Source organism: Phocoena phocoena, chromosome 15, assembly GCF_963924675.1.
Source record: "Phocoena phocoena chromosome 15, mPhoPho1.1, whole genome shotgun sequence".
NCBI lineage: Eukaryota > Metazoa > Chordata > Mammalia > Artiodactyla > Phocoenidae > Phocoena > Phocoena phocoena.
In genome coordinates, this window is record NC_089233.1 from 72,956,647 (window position 1) to 72,975,954 (window position 19,308).

Sequence of the window (19,308 nt, forward strand, 5' to 3'; positions counted from 1 at the left end):
ACAGGCATCACACCAGGTGAAGATCATTACTAAAAGATGTGCTGATGAAATAATGATGTGGTCAAAGATGTTCATCAATATTACTTATGGATATAAAATATTTGAATCAGATTTAATACTCAAAAGGAGGAGACTACTTATGTAACTTATAGTAGACCAATGGTGCGAAATGAATGTATTTATGATAGGCTATGGAGTGGGACTTCTTCTGTTGTCTCATAGATTTTAGCTGAGATTTCACAGCTAAAGACAATCATCGATGTTTCAAACTCATTCTATGAAGCCAGCCTCACCCTGATACCAAAATTTGACAAAGATAAAGAAACTTATAGGTTATTTTAAAAAAGAAAGAAAGAAAATCACAGGCCAATATTACTGAAGAACATAGATGCAAAAAATCCTCAACAAAATATTAGCAAACAGAATTCAACAATACATTAAAACAATCGTGTATCATAATCAGATGAGATTTATCCCAGGGATGCAAAGGTGGTTCAATATCCACATCAGGTACTTCCCTGGTGGCACAGTGGTTAAGAATCCGCCTGCCAGTGCAGGGGACATGGGTTCAATCCCTGGTCCAGGAAGATCCCACATGCCACAGAGCAACTAAGCCCATGGGCCACAACTACTGAGCCTGTGCTCTAGAGCCCGTGAGCCACAACTATTGAGCCCGCGTGCCACAACTACTGAAACCCGCGCGCCTAGAGCCTGTGCTCCACAACTAGAGAAGCCACCACAGTGAGAAACCCACGCACCACAACAAAGAGTAGCTCCCGCTCGCCACAACTAGAGAAAGCCCGTGTGCCACAACAAAGACCCAACGTAGCCAAAAAAAAAAGAGTAAAGGGAATGTGGGGTGGGGAAGGGACAGAGTGGGAAATTAGGGTTAGTCAATGCAAATTATTATATAGAGAATGGATATACAACAAGGCCCTACTGTATAGCACAGGGAACTATATTCAATATCCTGTGATAAACCATAATGGGAAAGAATACAAATAAGAATGTACATACATATATATATGTATAACTGAATCATTTTGCTGTACAGCAGAAATTAACGCAACATTGTAAATCGGCTATACTTCAATTAAAAAAAAAAAAAGAGTAAAGGGAATGTGGTGAAGCCAAAGGAGGGGTCAGAGGCTTAGCCCTGGTTGGAATCTGGGACTCTTCTAATGGGAATTTTACTATGTCCTTTTGTATCCTGTCAGCACATCCTGATTGGAACAAAATTCCCCCTTTAATTCAACCAGAACTAAGTGAGTATCTGCCTGTGAACAAAGAATTACTTCAGTCAAAGATCCTACACGGGAGGTTGACTACTGTACAGGATGCTATATATAAAGGTATGGAATGACTCTGAAGATTTTGAAGAAGGTGTATTGATTCAAGATAGAAATAAGTATAGTAGTGTATCAGTAGGGCTGAGTTGCTTAAGAAACCTTTAATGCAGTAACCAGTAAGGGAACCTGTCCTAGAAGGTGGATGCCCAAGAAAGGAGTTGATTGCTGAAACTTTTCATTAGACAAATCCGGAGAATCTTTTGGTGCAGTGGTGGAGAGAGCTGTTTAACCTGAAGTCAGCAAGTAGTATTAGACTCATAAATAAAATGAATAAACAAAATCTCTTGCATCTGCAAAGGAGCAGAAAGTAGTCAGAGTGAGACTGGAAGGAAATTCTGTTAGGAGTTTATGAATTGGATCCCTTCCCAATTAGCCTTGTGACTCAGGCTGGGACGTTTCCAAATGAGAATTGATGGAAAAAGGTCAGAAGCCGTGGGCCACAGTCCTCAGGGAGAAATACATAAGGTGTGTACAGTAATGGGTACTGTAAGACTCATGAGATAAGTAAGATCCTTAGAGCATGACTAGGAGAGTTAGATATTCACAATAAATCAAGGAGCTTTTTCTGAAGCTTAAATGCTAAAAACTCCCTGGGTCCACAGGGGCCTGCTTGGAATTCCCTCATTCACCGTAGTCATGTAATATATGGTGGCCACAAGGGATGAATTACTTGGGTAAACAGTAAATTAAGGATATAAGGATGAACGCCTGTGTTTGGATATCCTGGAAGTTACAAGGACAGCAACACAACTCAGGCAGCCTTCATAGGAAGATATATGAAGAGAGACATGGAATTTTAATCATTGATTCTTCCAAAATTTTGCAAACAGTTGGCACTAGATGTCCCAATAGCATCGAGTGCATGACTCATGTCAAGTGCATCGCTCATGGAAGTCCCTCCCCCCATCCATCTTACCTTTTGGCTTCGTCATTCATAGCTCTTATAACCTAGCAGCTGAGAGCTGGGACTGCAGACAATCAGCTTCTTCCTGAAGAAACCATAAGTGTGGATTTCAAATACTGTGACAACACAACAAGAAGAGTATATCTCATGGGCTGAGAGTGTAATTTGCTTTCTCATAAAATTTACTTGTGCCTTTGGGCCACGTCATAACTGGTCTAATGTAGACTCCTTCCTTATTTAAATAGACTTCTAATGGGTTTACTAGGTACTCCAAGCTTTTCTCAAGCATCCTTCTTTTAAAAGTTTTATCCAGACAAAGCAGGGAGTTAATGACCCTCACTGTTTTCCACCCCATAACATTTTCACCCAGTGTCTTAGACCTCACACACTGAAATGGCACATTTCATCTTCTCTCCCTGAAGACCTGCAGTTCTGAACATTCACTCCCATGCTTGCACATGAGCGTACAGGAACTTCGGGAACCCAATATTTAAATAATGGTGCCATCAGGTAGCCCTTCTTCTGAACACATATTCCTTCATCATAGCCTAGGGCCTCTCCCACCCAGCCCTGACACTATTCAGCCTTGTCCTAATAAGGACAATGGAGTTGGTGAGCAGGACAAGCAAAGATGTTGACCTTGCTGGAACCATGGAACCAGATACCTTTTACTCCAGCCTTTGGCCCTGATCTGTCTCCATGCTGTGGAGAATGTACTCCAGCCAACACAAGATACTTAGCCTCTACCCACTGACTATTAAATCAGATTCCAAGTCTTTTATACAGTTTAATTATGAAAGCCTTAAAAAAAAAAAAAAGGAATTATGCCTCATTTGGCTTCCTCTAACAAATATGACCTAGCATAGCAGAGAAACTAATTGTATATTGATTACGTTCTCAACACAGGACTGGATCATAATGACACCCTAGAACTCAAGTATGCAAAAACATTTAAAGGTTATCAGAAATTTTAAAACATGAGTTTAACATTTTTCAAAAATAATGTTCCACCTAGATCCATATCAAGGTTGCTTATATTTGTTGCCACATAGAATATATATTATTAATCACATGGAGATGTGGAGTCATAATATATATAACAGAATTGATATAGTCTATGCATTACAAGCTAAAATGTTTTAATCCTTTCTCACTCATAATGTCCAAGTACAAAATAATTTATCCCCTTAGCAAAAAGAAAATATCCTGGCACCAATAAGATAACAGAATTAAGATTTGCCCGGGACTTCCCTGGCAGTCCAGTGGTTAAGACTCCACGCTTCCAGTGCAGTGGGCACGGGTTCGATCCCTGATCAGGGAACTAAGATTCCATGTGCTGCGTGGCAAGGCCAAAGAATTAAAAAAAAAAATTTGCCCAATATGAACCAAAATCCCTGAACATTAAAAGCCTAGATTCTCTGACTCTTACCTAAATACTCACAGCTCCCCATTCTCCCATTCATGAGTTGTTCCTGCCCACACTTATAAGAAAGAAAGGACACCATGACTGAGAGCCCAATATGCAGAGGGAAAGTTCTGCAAAGAACAATTGGGGTGCTGTTACCAGATGGAGGATAGTGGACAAAACCAAAAATATTCACTACATTCTACCCCTTGACTCTTTAACTCATATGCACTGTTTTCCATTCATAAACTTTTTAAGGCTTACGATTAAAATAGCCAAAAGCATTTAACACAACCCAAAAAGAGACCATCGGAAGTCCCGTTCACTACCTCAACTACCTTCAGAGCTAGGGTTTTACAGGAAAAGTCCCTTCTCTTTTAGCACTACCTGAATCCTGCCCAGAAGTTCTGCAACCAGTGTATCAAATGGCAAGTTTCAACATCAATCAACATATCTTAAATAAAACAGTAAGTAAAATGGAAAAGAGGGAATTTCATTTAATTCTATAATACAAGCAAGGAAAAATAGGTAGCATATTTGTGCTGTATCTTATAAGGCTGTAACTTGTTTTAAAAACATTCCTCCTTCAAATATTGTACATTCCATATTGCCCCACCTTTGGCCAGAACCTCTGTTTAACTGGGCTCTTTACACATTGGGTAACCCAAAGTAACATTCTAGACAGAAGAAATATGAGCTCATGGTGGGACTTCCTGGGCAGTTTTTAATCTTTCCATCTTTCAGGTTTTCGTGCTTTCTAACTTCCATGAACCTTTACCACCTCAGATGATGTACAATACATGCTCTAGGGCTTCAGAGTCCCTTTGGTGAAGCGTTAACCATATCCCCCCTGATAGTCAGGCTCATTCACTTTAGATAAAAATATAATCCTCCTTTTCCTGCTTTACCAGGTGAAAGAGAATTCCAATTGAGCCCATAAATGTGGGTTAAGGAAGCTGTGACACCACAGAAAAAAGAGGCTTAGCCAGAAATGAAATATAACTGCCATGAAATTGCCTGGTCCGATACAAAGTCCTTCCCTCTAATGGAATGCTACTGGGTACATGAGTGTCTCAAGCATTTCTCAAGAACTTTCAATTGTTAGTTTCCTACTAGACAGAACAGAAAATGCAATGGAAAAAAATAAAGGAAATTTAATGACCCTCATTATTTTCTGCCTCACACCTCTTTCATCTAAAATTTTGTGCTGTATGCTTTCCACTGAAATGGAACATCTCACTTTCTTCCCCCAGAGACATGCAGTGCAGGACTTTCACCGCACGTGATAACAGAGATACTTCATGCAAAACACCAAGGTTTCCAGCATCCTGGGAGATATTTATTCAATTCATTATAGCCTAGACCCTCTCCCATTCAGTTTTCCTTCTCCTTATTGGGAGCTGGGCTAGTTAGTAAGTTAAACAAAAATGTTGACACTGTTGGAACCATGGAGCAAGGCACCTTCAGACTCCTGGCCCAACAGTGAGGAATAGACATCAAGAGTTTAGCTTCTACTAGGTAGATCTTAAATATTCTCACAACACACACACACACACACACACAAATGGTAATTATATGAGGTGATGGATATGTTACTTTGCTATCACTTCACAGTGTATACGTATATCAAAACATCATGTTGCACACCTTAAATATAATTTTTATTTATCAATTGAACTTCAATAAAGCTGGGGGAGTAGACCTGACTAGTCACCTCATGTTTCTACATTGCAAGCTTTTTATCTTCTGTTAAACTTTACTGCTTAAAACAGTGGTATTTTGCAATTCGGTGTTTGCTTCACTTACCCTATTGTGATACATTAACCCTATTTTCTTCTGATATGGTCAACTGAATAAAATTGAGGATCCAGAAATAAATTCTTACATTTCTGATCAATTGATTTCCAACAAAGGGGCCAAGATAATTCAATGGGGAGCTCAGTTTTTTCAACACGTGGTGCTGGGACGACAGAATATACACATGCAAAAGAGTAAAATTGGACCTCTACCTCACATCATATACAATAACTAACACGAAATGGATCAAAGACCTAAATGTAAGAGCCAAAACTATAAAACTCTTAGAAAACACACAGAGGCAAATCTTTGTCACCTTGGGTTAGGCAATGGTTTGTTAGAATGACACTAAAAGTACAAGTGACAAAAGAAAAGACAGATACATTGGTCTTCATCAAATTTTTTAAAATTGTGCTTTAAAGGGCACTATCAAGAACGTGGAGGGAATTCCCTAGAGGTCCAGTGATTACAATTCCACGCTTCCACTGCAGGGGGCATGGGTTAGATGCCTGGTTGGGGAACTAAGATCCCACAAGCCCTGCAGTCAGCCAAAAAAAAAAAATTTTATTCATAATTGCCAAAAAATGGAAATAAACCAGATGTCCATCAGTTGATGAATGGGTAAACAAAATGTGCTATATTCATATAATGGAATATTATTTAGCAATAAAAAGGAATGAAGTACTGATACATGCTACAACATGGATGAACCTTAAAAATATTATGTTAAGATGGGGCACAGAGATGCTTCTGGAAGAAATATCACAATGACTGCCCAAGGAGAACCCCAAGTTCAGTTCAAACTTATACTGGTGGGTGATGGTGTTACTGGAAAACTATTTTCATGAAACATCAATTGACTGGTAAATTTGAAAAGAAGTATGTAGCTACCTTGGGTGTTGAGGTCCATCCCCTTGTGTTCCACACCAGCAGATGATCTATTAAGTTCAATGTACGGTCAGTTTGTCAGAAGAGATTTGGTGGACTGAGAGATGGCTATTATATCTAAGCCCAGTGTGCATTATAATGTTGGATGTAACATCAAGAGTTACTTACAAGAATGTGCTTAACTGTAATGGAGATCTCGTAGGAGTAAAACACCCCCACTGTGCTGTGTGGCAACAAAGTGGATAATAAGGACAGGAAAGGTAAGACAAAATTGTCCTCCACTAAAAAAGAATCTTCAGGGACTTCCCTGGCAGTGCAGTGGTTAAGAATCTGCCTGCCAACGCAGGGAACACAGGTTCGAGCCCTGGTCCAGAAAGATCCCACATGCCGCGGAACAACTAAGCCCGTGCACCACAACTACTGAGCCTGCGCTCTAGAGCCCGCCAGCCACAACTACTGAGCCCACGTGCCGCAACTACTGAAGCCCACGCGCTTAGAGCCCGTGCTCCGCAGCAAGAGAAGCCACCACAATGAGAAGCCTGCACACCGCAACAAAGAGTAGCCCCCTGCTCGCTGCAACTAGAGAAAGCCTGCGCGCAGCAGCAAAGACCCAATGCAGCCCAATAAATAAATTAATATTTTTCTAAAAAAAGAAATTTCAGGGCTTCCCTGGTGGCGCAGTGGTTGAGAGTCCGCCTGCCAATGCAGGGGACGCGGGTTCGTGCCCCGGTCCGGGAAGATCCCACATGCCGCGGAGCTGCTGGGCCCGTGAGCCATGGCCGCTGGGCCTGCGCGTCCGGAGCCTGTGCTCCGCGGCGGGAGAGGCCACAGCATTGAGAGGCCCGCGTAACAAAAAAAAAAAAAAAAAAAAAAAAAAAAGAAATTTCAGTACTATGAAATTTCTGTCCTAAGTAAATTCAACTTTGAAAAGCCCTTCCTCTGGCTGGCTAGAAAATTAATTAGAGACCCTAACTTGGAGTTTGTGGCATGCCTACACTTGCCCTACCAGACTGTCATGCACCTGGCTTTGGCTGTGTAACATAAGCATGACTGAGAGGTTGCTCAGACAACTGTTCACCCAAATGAGGATGACGACCTGTGAGAACATGAGTCTGGAGAACAAGGTCAGAAGTCTAGTTTTACAGGCAACTGTCCTGTGATGTCAGTGGTGCAGCATGTTTGCCACTTTATTATTATATAAGTTGAGCAGGATGTGTGCTTAACCTTTGGGGTGCTGAAGGAGAAGAACAGGCTTCGGAGTGAATGTGGCAGTTTTAAAAATACCTTATTTCAGGCTTCCCTGGTGGCACAGTGGTTGACAGTCCGCCTGCAGATGCAGGGGACACGGGTTCGTGCCCCGGTCCGGAAAGATCCCACATGCCACTCCACGGCTGGGCCCGTGAGCCATGGCCGCTGAGCCTGCGCGTCCAGAGCCTGTGCTCCGCAACGGGCAAGGCCACAGCAGTGAGAGGCCCTCGTACCGCAAAAAACCCCACAAAACTTCTTTTTTTGGGGCGCCTGCATATTTAGCTGTTTTAGAGTGCAGCTGTTTATTCCTTTAGTGTCTAATAGAAGATTGCTACTATCACATCACAATATTCAGTGGTGAAATCTTGTTACTGGCATTCCTCCCTTTCGTTTAGAATCAGAATAAAGTTTTATTTCAAATATCTTTTTTAAAAAAGAAAGAGAGAGGGAGAAAGGGAAAGGAAAGATTAAGTGAAAGGATCCAGACACAAAAGGCCCTAAATTGTATGATTCCATTTATGTGAAATATACAGACAAGGCAAATTTATAGCGACAGAAAGTAGATTAGTGGTTGCCAGGGGCTAGGGCAATGGGAGAATGAGTTTTCTTTCTGGGGTGGTGAAAATGTTCGGGAATTAAACAGTGGTGATGGTTGCACAATTTGTGACTGTGCTAAGAACTATTAAATTTGTGAGTATGTAAATTATATCTCAATTTTTTAAAAACAGTGTGGTAGTTGTACAGGAATGAAAACAGTCATAGATAAATGAGATAGAAAATCCAGTAAGTGATCCAAGTATAATTGAGAAAATGATGAAGTATCATTTCAAATCAAGGGAAATTTTATATATCCTTCAATAAACGATCAATTTGCTGTTCATTTGATACGGTAGTCAAATTAGATCCCTACTCCACACATTTATCAAAAATAAATATCAAATATATTAAGGTTGTAAATGTAAAAAAAAATAAAATGATAAACTAATAGAAGAAAATATATGAAAACATTTTTCTAAATTTGGAGTGACAGAGGACTTTCCAAGACAGAAAACTCAGAAGCCCCTATGTTTGTTTGTGTGTTCATATATTTATGAATGACAGATTTCATCATATAACTCTATGTATATAATTATATAAACATTAAAAGTACACAATTGAAGAAACCACAACAGGATGAGAGGGCAAATAATACCCCGGGAGAAAATACTTACAGCAAATTGAGACTCATAATTTATAAAGTACTCTCATAAATCAGTAAGAAAAAAGACCAAGATAAAAATAACCGAAGTGGAAGAAGAGGCAAGGCAATTCACAAACTCAAAATGTCAATAACCATGCTAAAATAATCTCATCCCCACTAGTAGTCAGGGAAATATAAGTTAATGGTCTGCCATTTTTCACCCTTTAAATTTACAGATAAATGAGCGTTGGCAAAGCTGTGATGAACTGGGTAATATCTGCTGAATTTTATAATGTATAATACATGCTTTTGACCCCGAAGCTCACCTCTAAAACTTTGTCATAGAAATAATTGTACATAAAGATCCATGTTCGAGAATATTCACTACAGCATTATTTGCAATTATCTATCAAAAACAATCTACTATGTTCATAGCAGCACTATTCACAATAGCCAAGACATGGAAACAACCTAAATGTCCACTGACAGATGAATGGATAAAGAAGATGTGGTACATATATACAATGGAATACTACTTCAGCCATAAAAAAGAATGAAATAATGCCATTGGCAGCAACATGGATGAACCCAGAGATTATCATACTAAGAGAAGTAAGTCAGAAAGAGAAAGACAGGACTTCCCTGGTGGTCCAGTAGTTAAGACTCCATGCTCCCAATGCAGGGGGCATGAGTTCAATCCCTGGTCAGGGGAAGATCCCGCATGCTACGTGGCACGGTCAAAAAAAAAGAGAGAGAGAGAGACGAATAACATATGGTATCACTTATATGTGGAATCTATTAATAAAACAAGACAAATGAACATATCTACAAAATAGAAACAGACTCACAGGCATAGAGAACAGACCTGTAGCTGGGGGGGGGGGGCGGGGGGGGAGGTAAGGACTGGGAATTTGGGATTAGCAGATGTAAACTTATATATAGGATGGGTAAACAACAAGGTCCTACTGTATAGCAGAGGGAACTATATTCAATAGTTCCCGTGATAAAAGAATATGAGGGAATTCCCTGGTGGTCCAGTGATTAAGAATCCGCCTTCCAATATAGGGGGCACGGGTTCGATCCCTGGTCAGGGAACTAAGATCCCGCAAGCCACGAGGTGTGGCCAAAAATAATAATAATAAATAAATAAAGGAAAATAATTTTAACTGGGAGAACTCTAAAAATGGAAAGATATAAGCTCCATATCAAATGGATCAATGCAGAACAGAAGAACCTTAACACTGAAACCAAGTACACTCTATATAAAGAAAAATCAATAGCAATCTTATCTGCAAGCCCAAGAAGGGTTGCAAAAAGATAGAGGCTTTGTCACCTAAAAAACTTATTGGCTTCATTGAAATAAAACTGAAAATAAAAGCCTTTGAAACCACTTGTCAAAGATCATGGGAAACAGCAAAAGCCTTGTTAAATATAAAAAAATTAATAAATAGGGAAACAGAATACTTTAACAATTAAAAATCAGTCTCTCTATGACATACTGTTGAATGACAAATGCCAATATCACAGAACCACAGGTACTTCCCCTGATTGCTACCCATATTAACACTTGTGAGGGTTATCTATGGGCCAGGAAATCTTCCTCTTTGTTTGGATATCTCAACAATGATTATGCAGTTTTTTCAAAAGATAATAAACTGGAAAAGGAAGAGATGAAGGAAGGGGGAGGGGGAGGAGAAAAGGAATAACAAAAAAGACTCATGGCCCCAAGAATATAAACAGCTCTGAACATATGGGAAAGCCGAAGGAGAAAAACAAGAAAATAGTAAAGGCTGGATGAACATTTCAGATTACTGAATTAGGTTGGGATTTCCCTGGCAGTCCAGTGGTTAAGACTCCATGCTTCCACTGCAGGCGGGCAGGGGTTTGATCCCTGGTCAGGGAACTAAAATCTGGCTTGCTGCACTGCACGGCCAAAAAAAGAAAAGAAAAGAAAAGAAAAGTTTATTGAATTGGGCTCACAGATCCTTGTAGCTGAGAGGGACTTTTGATGCTGAAAACTTGGCCTCTGCGCACTGATGCCAAATGGAATCTTGGAAACAAGAGTTTTGGGTGAATTAGAAAAGAATAGTTTTATTGTTTTGCCAGGCAAACGATAGGGGAGGGGAATTTGGTGGAGTGAGTTGCTGATAAGGATCAGGGTGTGTGCAGGGCCTGTTTAATCTGGCCTCAGGCGGTCTCCTGATGAGCTTTTGTGGTTCTCCAGGTTATCAAACTATGACCTTCTCTCTGGAATGAAGAATGCCTCATCAAGTAGTTTATCTTCCATTTGTTGGGGGGCTTAATTCTGCAGAAGAGCTCTAAGATATTGTTATGTGTGTCCCTTGAGGCAGAACTGGGAACCTGCCCCAAGGCTGCGCTACTGTTTCTGGGCTGCTCCTCCCTTGTCTCTGCATCCCCTCCCTTCCCTGATTAGCAACTGTTAGAATCTGCCCTTTGGGACTCAGGGAAGGTCATGGAAGCTGAAGCCTATTACCAAGAAATGGGGGGACACAGGAAGGCTTCCGTGCCCAGAAGCCCCACAGGGTTCTGCGCGGTTTCATTTTCACAAACTTCTAATTCAGAGATCCCCAAACCAGATCACCTACTAGAATCCCCTGAGGAGCACTTTTAAAATTACTACTAATAAATAAACAAGCAGCTTCTTTGGCCTGCCCTAGTTTTGACCTACTGAATCAAATATCTGGGATGGGGGGGATCTCCCTGGTGGCGCACTGGGTAAGAATCTGCCTGCCAATGCAGGGGACACGGGTTCAAGCCCTGGTCCGGGAAGATCCCACATGCCACGGAGCAACTAAGCCCACGAACCACACCCCCTAGAGCCGGTGCTCCAGGACAAGAAGAGCCACTGCAATGAGAAGACTGCGCACAGCAACGAAGACCCAACACAGCCATAAATAAATAAATTTATATATATATATATATATATATGGGATGGGATTTGGAAATCTGTACATTAAAAAGCCCACTTGAGTACCGATGACCATTGAACCAGGCCAGGGTTAGGGGAAACGACCCTCCACACAGTAGAAAATTTGAGTATAACTTATAGGCAGCCCTCCCTATGCGAAGCTCCTCTGGATCCACAGTCCCACATCCTCTGATTCAACCAACCAGCACTGCAGTGTTTACTATTGGAAAAAATCCACCCTTAAGTGGACCCACACAGTTCAAAACCATGTTGTTCACAGGTAAACTGTAACTCTATTCTAAAACCAGACCTGACAACCACTAACGGGCTTTCTGTCTCCATGGACTTGCCTATTCTAGATATTTTGTTTGAATGTGGCCTTTTGTGTCTGGCTTCTTTCACTTACTATGATGTTTTCCAGGCTCATCCAGGCTGTAGCGTATGTCAGTACTTCATTCCTTTTAAGGCCAAATAATATTCCATTGGATGGATATGCTCTATTTTGCTTATCCATTTATCCCCTGATGGACATTTGGGTTGCTTCCAGCTTTTGGCAATTGTAAATAGCGTATCAATGAGCATTCATGTGCAAGTTTTTGTTTAAACGCCTGTTTTCAATTCCTTTAGGGATATGCCTGAGAATGGAGTTGCTGGGTCATAGGGTAATTCTGTATTTCACTTTTTGAGTAAACACCAAACTTTTTCCTTTTTTAATGTGGCTACTAGAAAATTTGAAATGCAAATGTGGCTTGCAATATATTTCTGTTGGAGAGTGCTGCTCTAGATATTTCTTTCTGCCTAAGAATTCTAACTGGTACTAAGCTCTCATATATGTATACACCCCCTTCCTCCAAACAGGATTTGAGGAACTTAATACTATAAAACAGATTCCATAAAACTGAAAAATCATTGAACCGAGAGTAAAAAAAAAAAAGTCAGAGACAATAAAAGAGGGTAGAGAAACTGAGTAACAATAGCTAACATTCATTGGGTGTGCATTTTGTGTCAGGCTCTGTGCTAAGTGCTTACTTTATATATTGACTCTTCCCAGAAATCTTGTGAGGTGGGCAAAGTGATAATGTTATTATCCTCATTCATTTTGCATAAAGATAATAAGCAACAAAGAGTCTAAATTCAAACCCAGCCCTGGCTCCAAGACCCAGGCTCTTGGGTAGGATGAATTGGGAGATGGGGATTGACATATATACACTACTGATACTATGTATAAAATAGATAACTAATGAGAACCTACTGCCTAGCACAGGGAACTCTACTCAATGCTCTGTGGTGACCTACATGGGAAGGAAATCCAAAAGAGGGGATATATGTATACGTATAGCTGATTCACTTTGCTGTACAGTAGACACTAATACAACATCGTAAAGCAACTCTATTCCAATTTAAAAAAACAAAAAACAAGCTCTTGGCTTCCTGGTAGCCAAAATGAAATATCATCTCTCGATAGCAACATAAGAGATGTCCAATAAATTATTTCCCATTCTCATAACAGCTTATCATGAGACGGAAACTCCTGATCTTGAACTCCACAAGGAATTTGCCCTGTGACTTTGGTACAAGAAACATTGATACAGCATAATGGATAATGTCCCCAAGATAAACGTTACCAAAAGTGCAGAAGCATTCCACATCATATGAAAAGGAAGGCCATAATGTTAGGTCTTGCTTTATTACATGTAATTCAGTAGGGATCTGGAGTATAGACCCAGCTGTGTAACTTTTTCTCAAAGTGGATTGAAAAAGCTGGGACGAGCTCAGAATAACGTTTCTCTTGCCTGGAAATGGTCTATGACGACCTCTGCTGCCCTCTGGTGGCTCTGAGCGTAAAAGCACCAACAAGGAATTCCTTCCACTCAAAACTCCCAGCCCTCAAAGCGCAGCTAAGCCTGGGGTCCCAGAGGAGGAGCATCTGAGCCCCACTACCACTCCAAATAGGTCTTGATCCCTCACCGAGCACCCTACACCTCATGTTCAGTGTCTGGATGAGACACCCTCACAAACTCCATTTCATTTCTTAACAGGAAGAGCTAAATCGGACTCCATGTTCGATCTGTTTCTTTGACTTCAACCTTTGCTTTCCGTTTTGTTACTATAATCAGACATAATGGCCTGCCGCAGGGAACCCTGTCCACCTGTGGATGGCTGCAAGAAAGAAGAAATTAACACATCCCCTCACCAAGGCTGGCCATTCCAGGGGATACTTGCAAAATTTATGGCCTTTTTACTTTACTTCCTCATCTCCCCGCCCCCCTCTGTGCTATAAAAGAAACTGGCATCCAAACCCTGATTAGATGATTTATTGGAGACACTAGTCTGCCATCTCCTTGGTCTGCCAGTAGGCTTTGCATTCCTTCCCTCAACACCTTGTCTCCAATATATTGGCCTGTCATGCAGCTAGCAGAGCGAGCTTGGACTCGGTAACAATTTCCCTGTCCTGAGTGCACTGGTGTCCTGGTCCAGACTGGAGCTGGGGTCTAGGTTGTCGTTGGAAGAAAACAATTTAAGAGCTGTTACCTGGTGGTCTGACAGTCAGTATATGAGGACATGATGACAGAGTATAAATGAGGAAGTATGAAAGGGAGAGTATGATGCAGAGTTATCCTTGCCTGTTCTCTTTTTCTTACTTCTCAAACTATCGCAGTGGATCCCAAACCACTAGCCTACCACTACTTTATAGTTAGAGAAAGTAGAATATTAAAATTAGAAGAGGGACTTCCCTGGTGGTCCAGTGGGTAAGACTCCGTGCTCCCAAAGCAGGGGGCCGGGGGTTCAATCCCTGGTCTGGGAACTAGATCCTGCATGCATGCCGCAACTAAGAGCCCACATGCTGCAACTAAGAAGCCCACATGCCGCAACGAAGATACCGCATGCCGCAACTAAGACCCCATGCAGCCAAAATAAATAAATAAGTAAATATTAAAAAAATAATTTAGAAGAATTTTGAGGTCAAACAGACCAAGGTTCAAACTAGCCCTCTGACTTACTCTGAGACTTCGGGCAAGTTACTTAAACTTTCTGACTCTCCAGAAAGAGAAAGACAAATACCATATGATATCACTTACATGTGGAATCTAAAATACGACACAAACGAACATATCTACGAAACAGAAATAGACTCACAGACAGAGAGAACAGGCTTGTGGTTGCCAAGGGGGAGGAAGGTGAGGGAGGGTTGGATTGGGAGTTTGGGGTTAGCAGATGTAAACAATTATATAGAGAATGGATAAACAACAAGGTCCTACTGTATAGCACAGGGAACTATATTCAATATCCTGTGATAAACCATAATGGAAAAGAATATGAAAAAGAATGTGTGTATATGTATACCTGAATCACTTTGCTGTACAGTAGAAATTAACACAACATTGTAAATCAACTATACTTCAATAAAATAAAAAATTTTTAATAAAAAAATAAACTTCTGACTCAGTTTCTTCATCTGAAAAACATGGGACTTCTCAAGGCCACTATAAGGATTAAATGAGATTGTACATGGAGAGTTCTTAGCTTGGCACCTGGGACTTAGTGCTCAAAAAGTGTTCCCTGTGAACTCCTTTGGGGGTTTCTTCATTCTTTACTGATGCTTGTGAATCTAAATGAGGCTGCCCTTCTCTGCACTGATCTCTTTGACAAGAGGGCCCCTTGCCTCAGGCATTGGTTGAGCCTCCTGCCCCTCTCATCCCACGTGCACCACTCCCCAATTACACTGTGCCCCACCAGACAGCAGTGAGATCCAGGAGGACGACAGGGAGAGGATGCAGGGGTTCATGGTGCTGTCAGGGCTCAGCGCACCTGTGGAGCTAGGGACTTCTACCACCAGATGGTCAGGAAAGGGATGGAGAAGGGATGACTTGCAAGACTCACTGTCTCTGGTCAAAGAACAGGTCTTGGTCAACCCATACTTGAAGACTGGCAAGTGTCAGAACCTCAGAAAATCCTGCCCAGGGCAAGGATTTATTAGAGGAGGTCATCGCGAGGACGTGACCGCTGGTTGCCCCGTGCATGGGACCCGGGCAATCGGAGGCTCCTCACCCCCTCCCCCGTGCTTGGAATGTACCTTCTGCCCACTGTTCCCACAGTGGGAGGTGTTCCAAGGATGCAGCCTTAAGAGAAGGATGCTGTTGAAACCATCTGCACGGTGTACACGGCTGAACCAGGCTAAGGCCTCCCTGTAAACTTTTAAGCTTCTGGAGGCGGGTGCAGAGATTGGCTGGTCTTGAGCCCGCCCCCAAACAAACACGTAAGTTCCCTTGCTGGTTAAAACTGCCACCTACCGGGGCTTCCCTGGTGGTGCAGTGGTTGAGAGTCCGCCTGCCAATGCAGGAGACACTGGTTCGTGCCCCGGTCCGGGAGGATCCCACGTGCTGCGGAGCGGCTGGGCCCATGAGCCATGGCCGCTGGCCCGCGTACCACAAAAAAAAAAAAAAAAAAATCATCCTACAGTATTTTAAGATCCCCAGATTATCTTTCATTGAAAACTCTTCCATATTGATTTTTCCAACTAGATGCATGTATAATATTATTTTGATTGTTTTAATAAACAATAATTAACAAATAAACATTCATTATCAAATAAATAATGATAAGCAAAACAATGGAAGAGGGACTGGCTAAAATGTTCATCAGCCCATCACAGACCCCGGTCCTTCCCAGCTCCCTGCAATGTGAGTCTGGAGGCATGGGTGTCCCTAGGATGACCACCCCGAGGCTCATGCCAGTAACTCTTTTTCAGATCAGGCAACGCTGTCCTATGTCTCCTCTACTCCAAGAGATGAATCTTCTAAACCAGCAGAAACCAGAATACCACATGCCAGTATGAAAACAGAGGAGGAAAAGGGGGCACAAAAACCCAGCAGTGGTGAGAACTTTTTTTAAAATTTATACTTCACCTTTTTCCATTAAAGTTGGGAATTACAGGGCTTCCCTGGTGGCGCAGTGGTTGAGAGTCCGCCTGCCGATGCAGGGGACACGGGTTCGTGCCCTGGTCCGGGAAGATCCCATATGCCGCAGAGCGGCTAGGCCCGTGAGCCATGGCTGCTGAGCCTGCGTGTCTGGAGCCTGTGCTCCGCGACAGGAGAGGCCACAAAAAAAAAAAAAAAGTTGGGAATTACAAAAGCATTTCTGCAATATTCAACATGAGCAGGGATACCATTTGTTTTTTCTTGTTACAAAAGCCCTGCCTACTTAGAAATTTCTGTCTGAATTTTAAATTCATATGTCCTTTGACCCAGTATGGTACACACAGTTTATTACCTACCTATCCCAAAAGCATTCCCTCCTTTCTTCTTGCTAATAGAAGCTCGATTTTTTTTTAAATTCTCAGCGTTTTGTTTTTAAGTTGTGTATTTTATTTTATTTTATTTTATTATTTTTTTGGCTGCATTGGGTCTTTGTTGTGCAGGTGGGCTTTCTCTCGTTGTGGCGAGTGGGGGCTACTCTTCGTTGCAGTGCACAGGCCTCTCATTGCAGTGGCTTCTCTTGTTGCGGAGCACGGGCGCTAGGCACTCGGGCTTCAGCAGCTGCAGCACACAGGCTCAGTAGTTGCAGCGTGCAGGCCCTAGAGCACGCGGACTTCAGTAATTGGGGCACACGGGCCCAGTAGTTGTGCCTCGCGGGCTCTAGAGCATAGGCTCAGTAGTTGTGGCACACGGGCTTAGTTACTCCTCAGCATGTGGGATCTTCCCAGAACAGGGATCAAACCCGCATCCCCTGCATTGACAGGCGGATTCTTAACCACTGTGCCACCAGGGAAGTCCCATCAATTTTTTTTTTTTTTTGGAAGTATAGTTGATTTACAAGGTTGTGTTAATTTCTGCTGTACAGCAAAGTGATTCATTTATATATATATATATATACATTCTTTTTTCATATTCTTTTCCATTATGATTTATCACAGGATATTGAATATAGCTCCCTGTGCTATACAGTAGAACCTTGTTGTTTATCCATTCTAGAACCTCGATTTTTATAGCCACGTGGTCACCTGCCTCAGCCTCAGGGATGAAGCAGGATTAATTTAAGATCTTAGGTCACTTTCCCATTAGCGTTTGCAGACATTTGCTTTCCAGCCCTTCCTTGCAGCTCCAGCCAATGAGATGACAAGGGAAACCTGGGAAGGCCGTGGCTTCTGGGGAAGCCACTCTCCATCAAGAAAAAGAGAGCATGGTTTGCTGTAAAGGTCTTTTCACCACTGCCCTCTACACACAACTTCCTGTTGTGACATCTAGAGCTGCAGCAACCATCCCACACCCATGAGGTGACCGGCACAAGAACAAAAGCCAACACACTGAGGATGATGGAGACGGAAGAAATGACTCTGGCCATCAGTGTTTCGGTCCAGCTGCTGAACCAGTCTCACTGCCTCTCTCCAGACTCTGACGTGAGAAAATTAAATGTCTTTACTGGCTAAGCCACTATTAGTTAGGTTTTCTATTAATTGCAACCCAACAAACTCCTAATGGGATAGACTTGAGAATTACATTCATTCTTTCACTCATTCAACAAATATTTACTGAGAGCTTGTTCTTTGCCAGGCTCTATTTAAGAAACTAGAATTCTACTACTAAGAATTTACCCAGATTTATCTGCAAAAGTAGGCCATGATTTTTATATGTGAAAAAATGTTAATGTCCAACAAGAGGTAACTGGTTAGTTATTTTCATGGAGCTGTATTAAAAGAATGTATGTGATGGCATAAAGGATCTCCAAGATATAGAATAAAAGATCTCCAAGATATAGAATATATTTTTTGTCTACATAAAAAATATATATTTTAAAAATTATCTTGGTCCCAAGAACCTAAAGACATCCCTCCCTACAGCAAAGCTACCTGGAGGGGACAAAACACCTGTCTTGGAGCCAAGGGCTGGCCCCCAAGGAAGGTGAGCCAAGGTGGGACCATCCAAGTGACTCAAAGAACTAGCCACTCACCCCAGTTCCATTCCCCAACTCAAATTCTCCAACAAAAGAAAGGTCAGCAAGTCCAAAAAGAGGTCTGACTGTCCCACTCCTGGACAAGCCTATGGCAAGTCACCCCAGGTTTGGCTTCCATCCTTCTCCCCCCCCGGCCACGCCCAACCAGCATCCATTTCCAGTGTTCTCAGAAAGAAGGGATCCCCTATCCTTCCTAAATAAGTCAGTCCCATAATCCCACAGCCACGTTCAGACCCCCTTGCTCTCTTTCCTCATCTTAGCCCTCAAGGAGCACAGACAAGAGGGTCAGCATCAGCCTTTATTGGGGAAAAGAAGCACCACACACCCACTGCCCAAGCCCAGGGCTGGGTTTCCTATGCTCAGGGCAGCAGCAAGAACAGAAACAGAGCAGGGAGGGCAATGAAAGTCCCTGGGGGTGTCACAAGCCCCAGGACATCATCCTCTCCTGGCTACCAGGACAAACCCCCTGGAGTCACCAAAGAAACTCAGGACACATCAGGACAGCTAGGGCACCGGGCTCTCTGCAAGCAGAAGAAACATCAGGTCACAACTGTGCCCTCCTGGCTCCAGCTCCTCAACATGTTTTTTCCCTTCCACCCTGGAGAAGTTTGGCAAAGATTGCTCTCAAAGGCCTTACATGGCTCCCTGCTTCCCAGA

The 19,308-nt window shown here is 42.3% G+C and overlaps 1 pseudogene; it reads left to right on the plus strand.

Moving 5' to 3' along the window:
* The first annotated feature begins 6,222 nt into the window (after positions 1 to 6,222).
* Positions 6,223 to 7,445, plus strand: LOC136135211 (GTP-binding nuclear protein Ran-like; annotated as a pseudogene).
* The last annotated feature ends 11,863 nt before the right edge of the window (positions 7,446 to 19,308 follow it).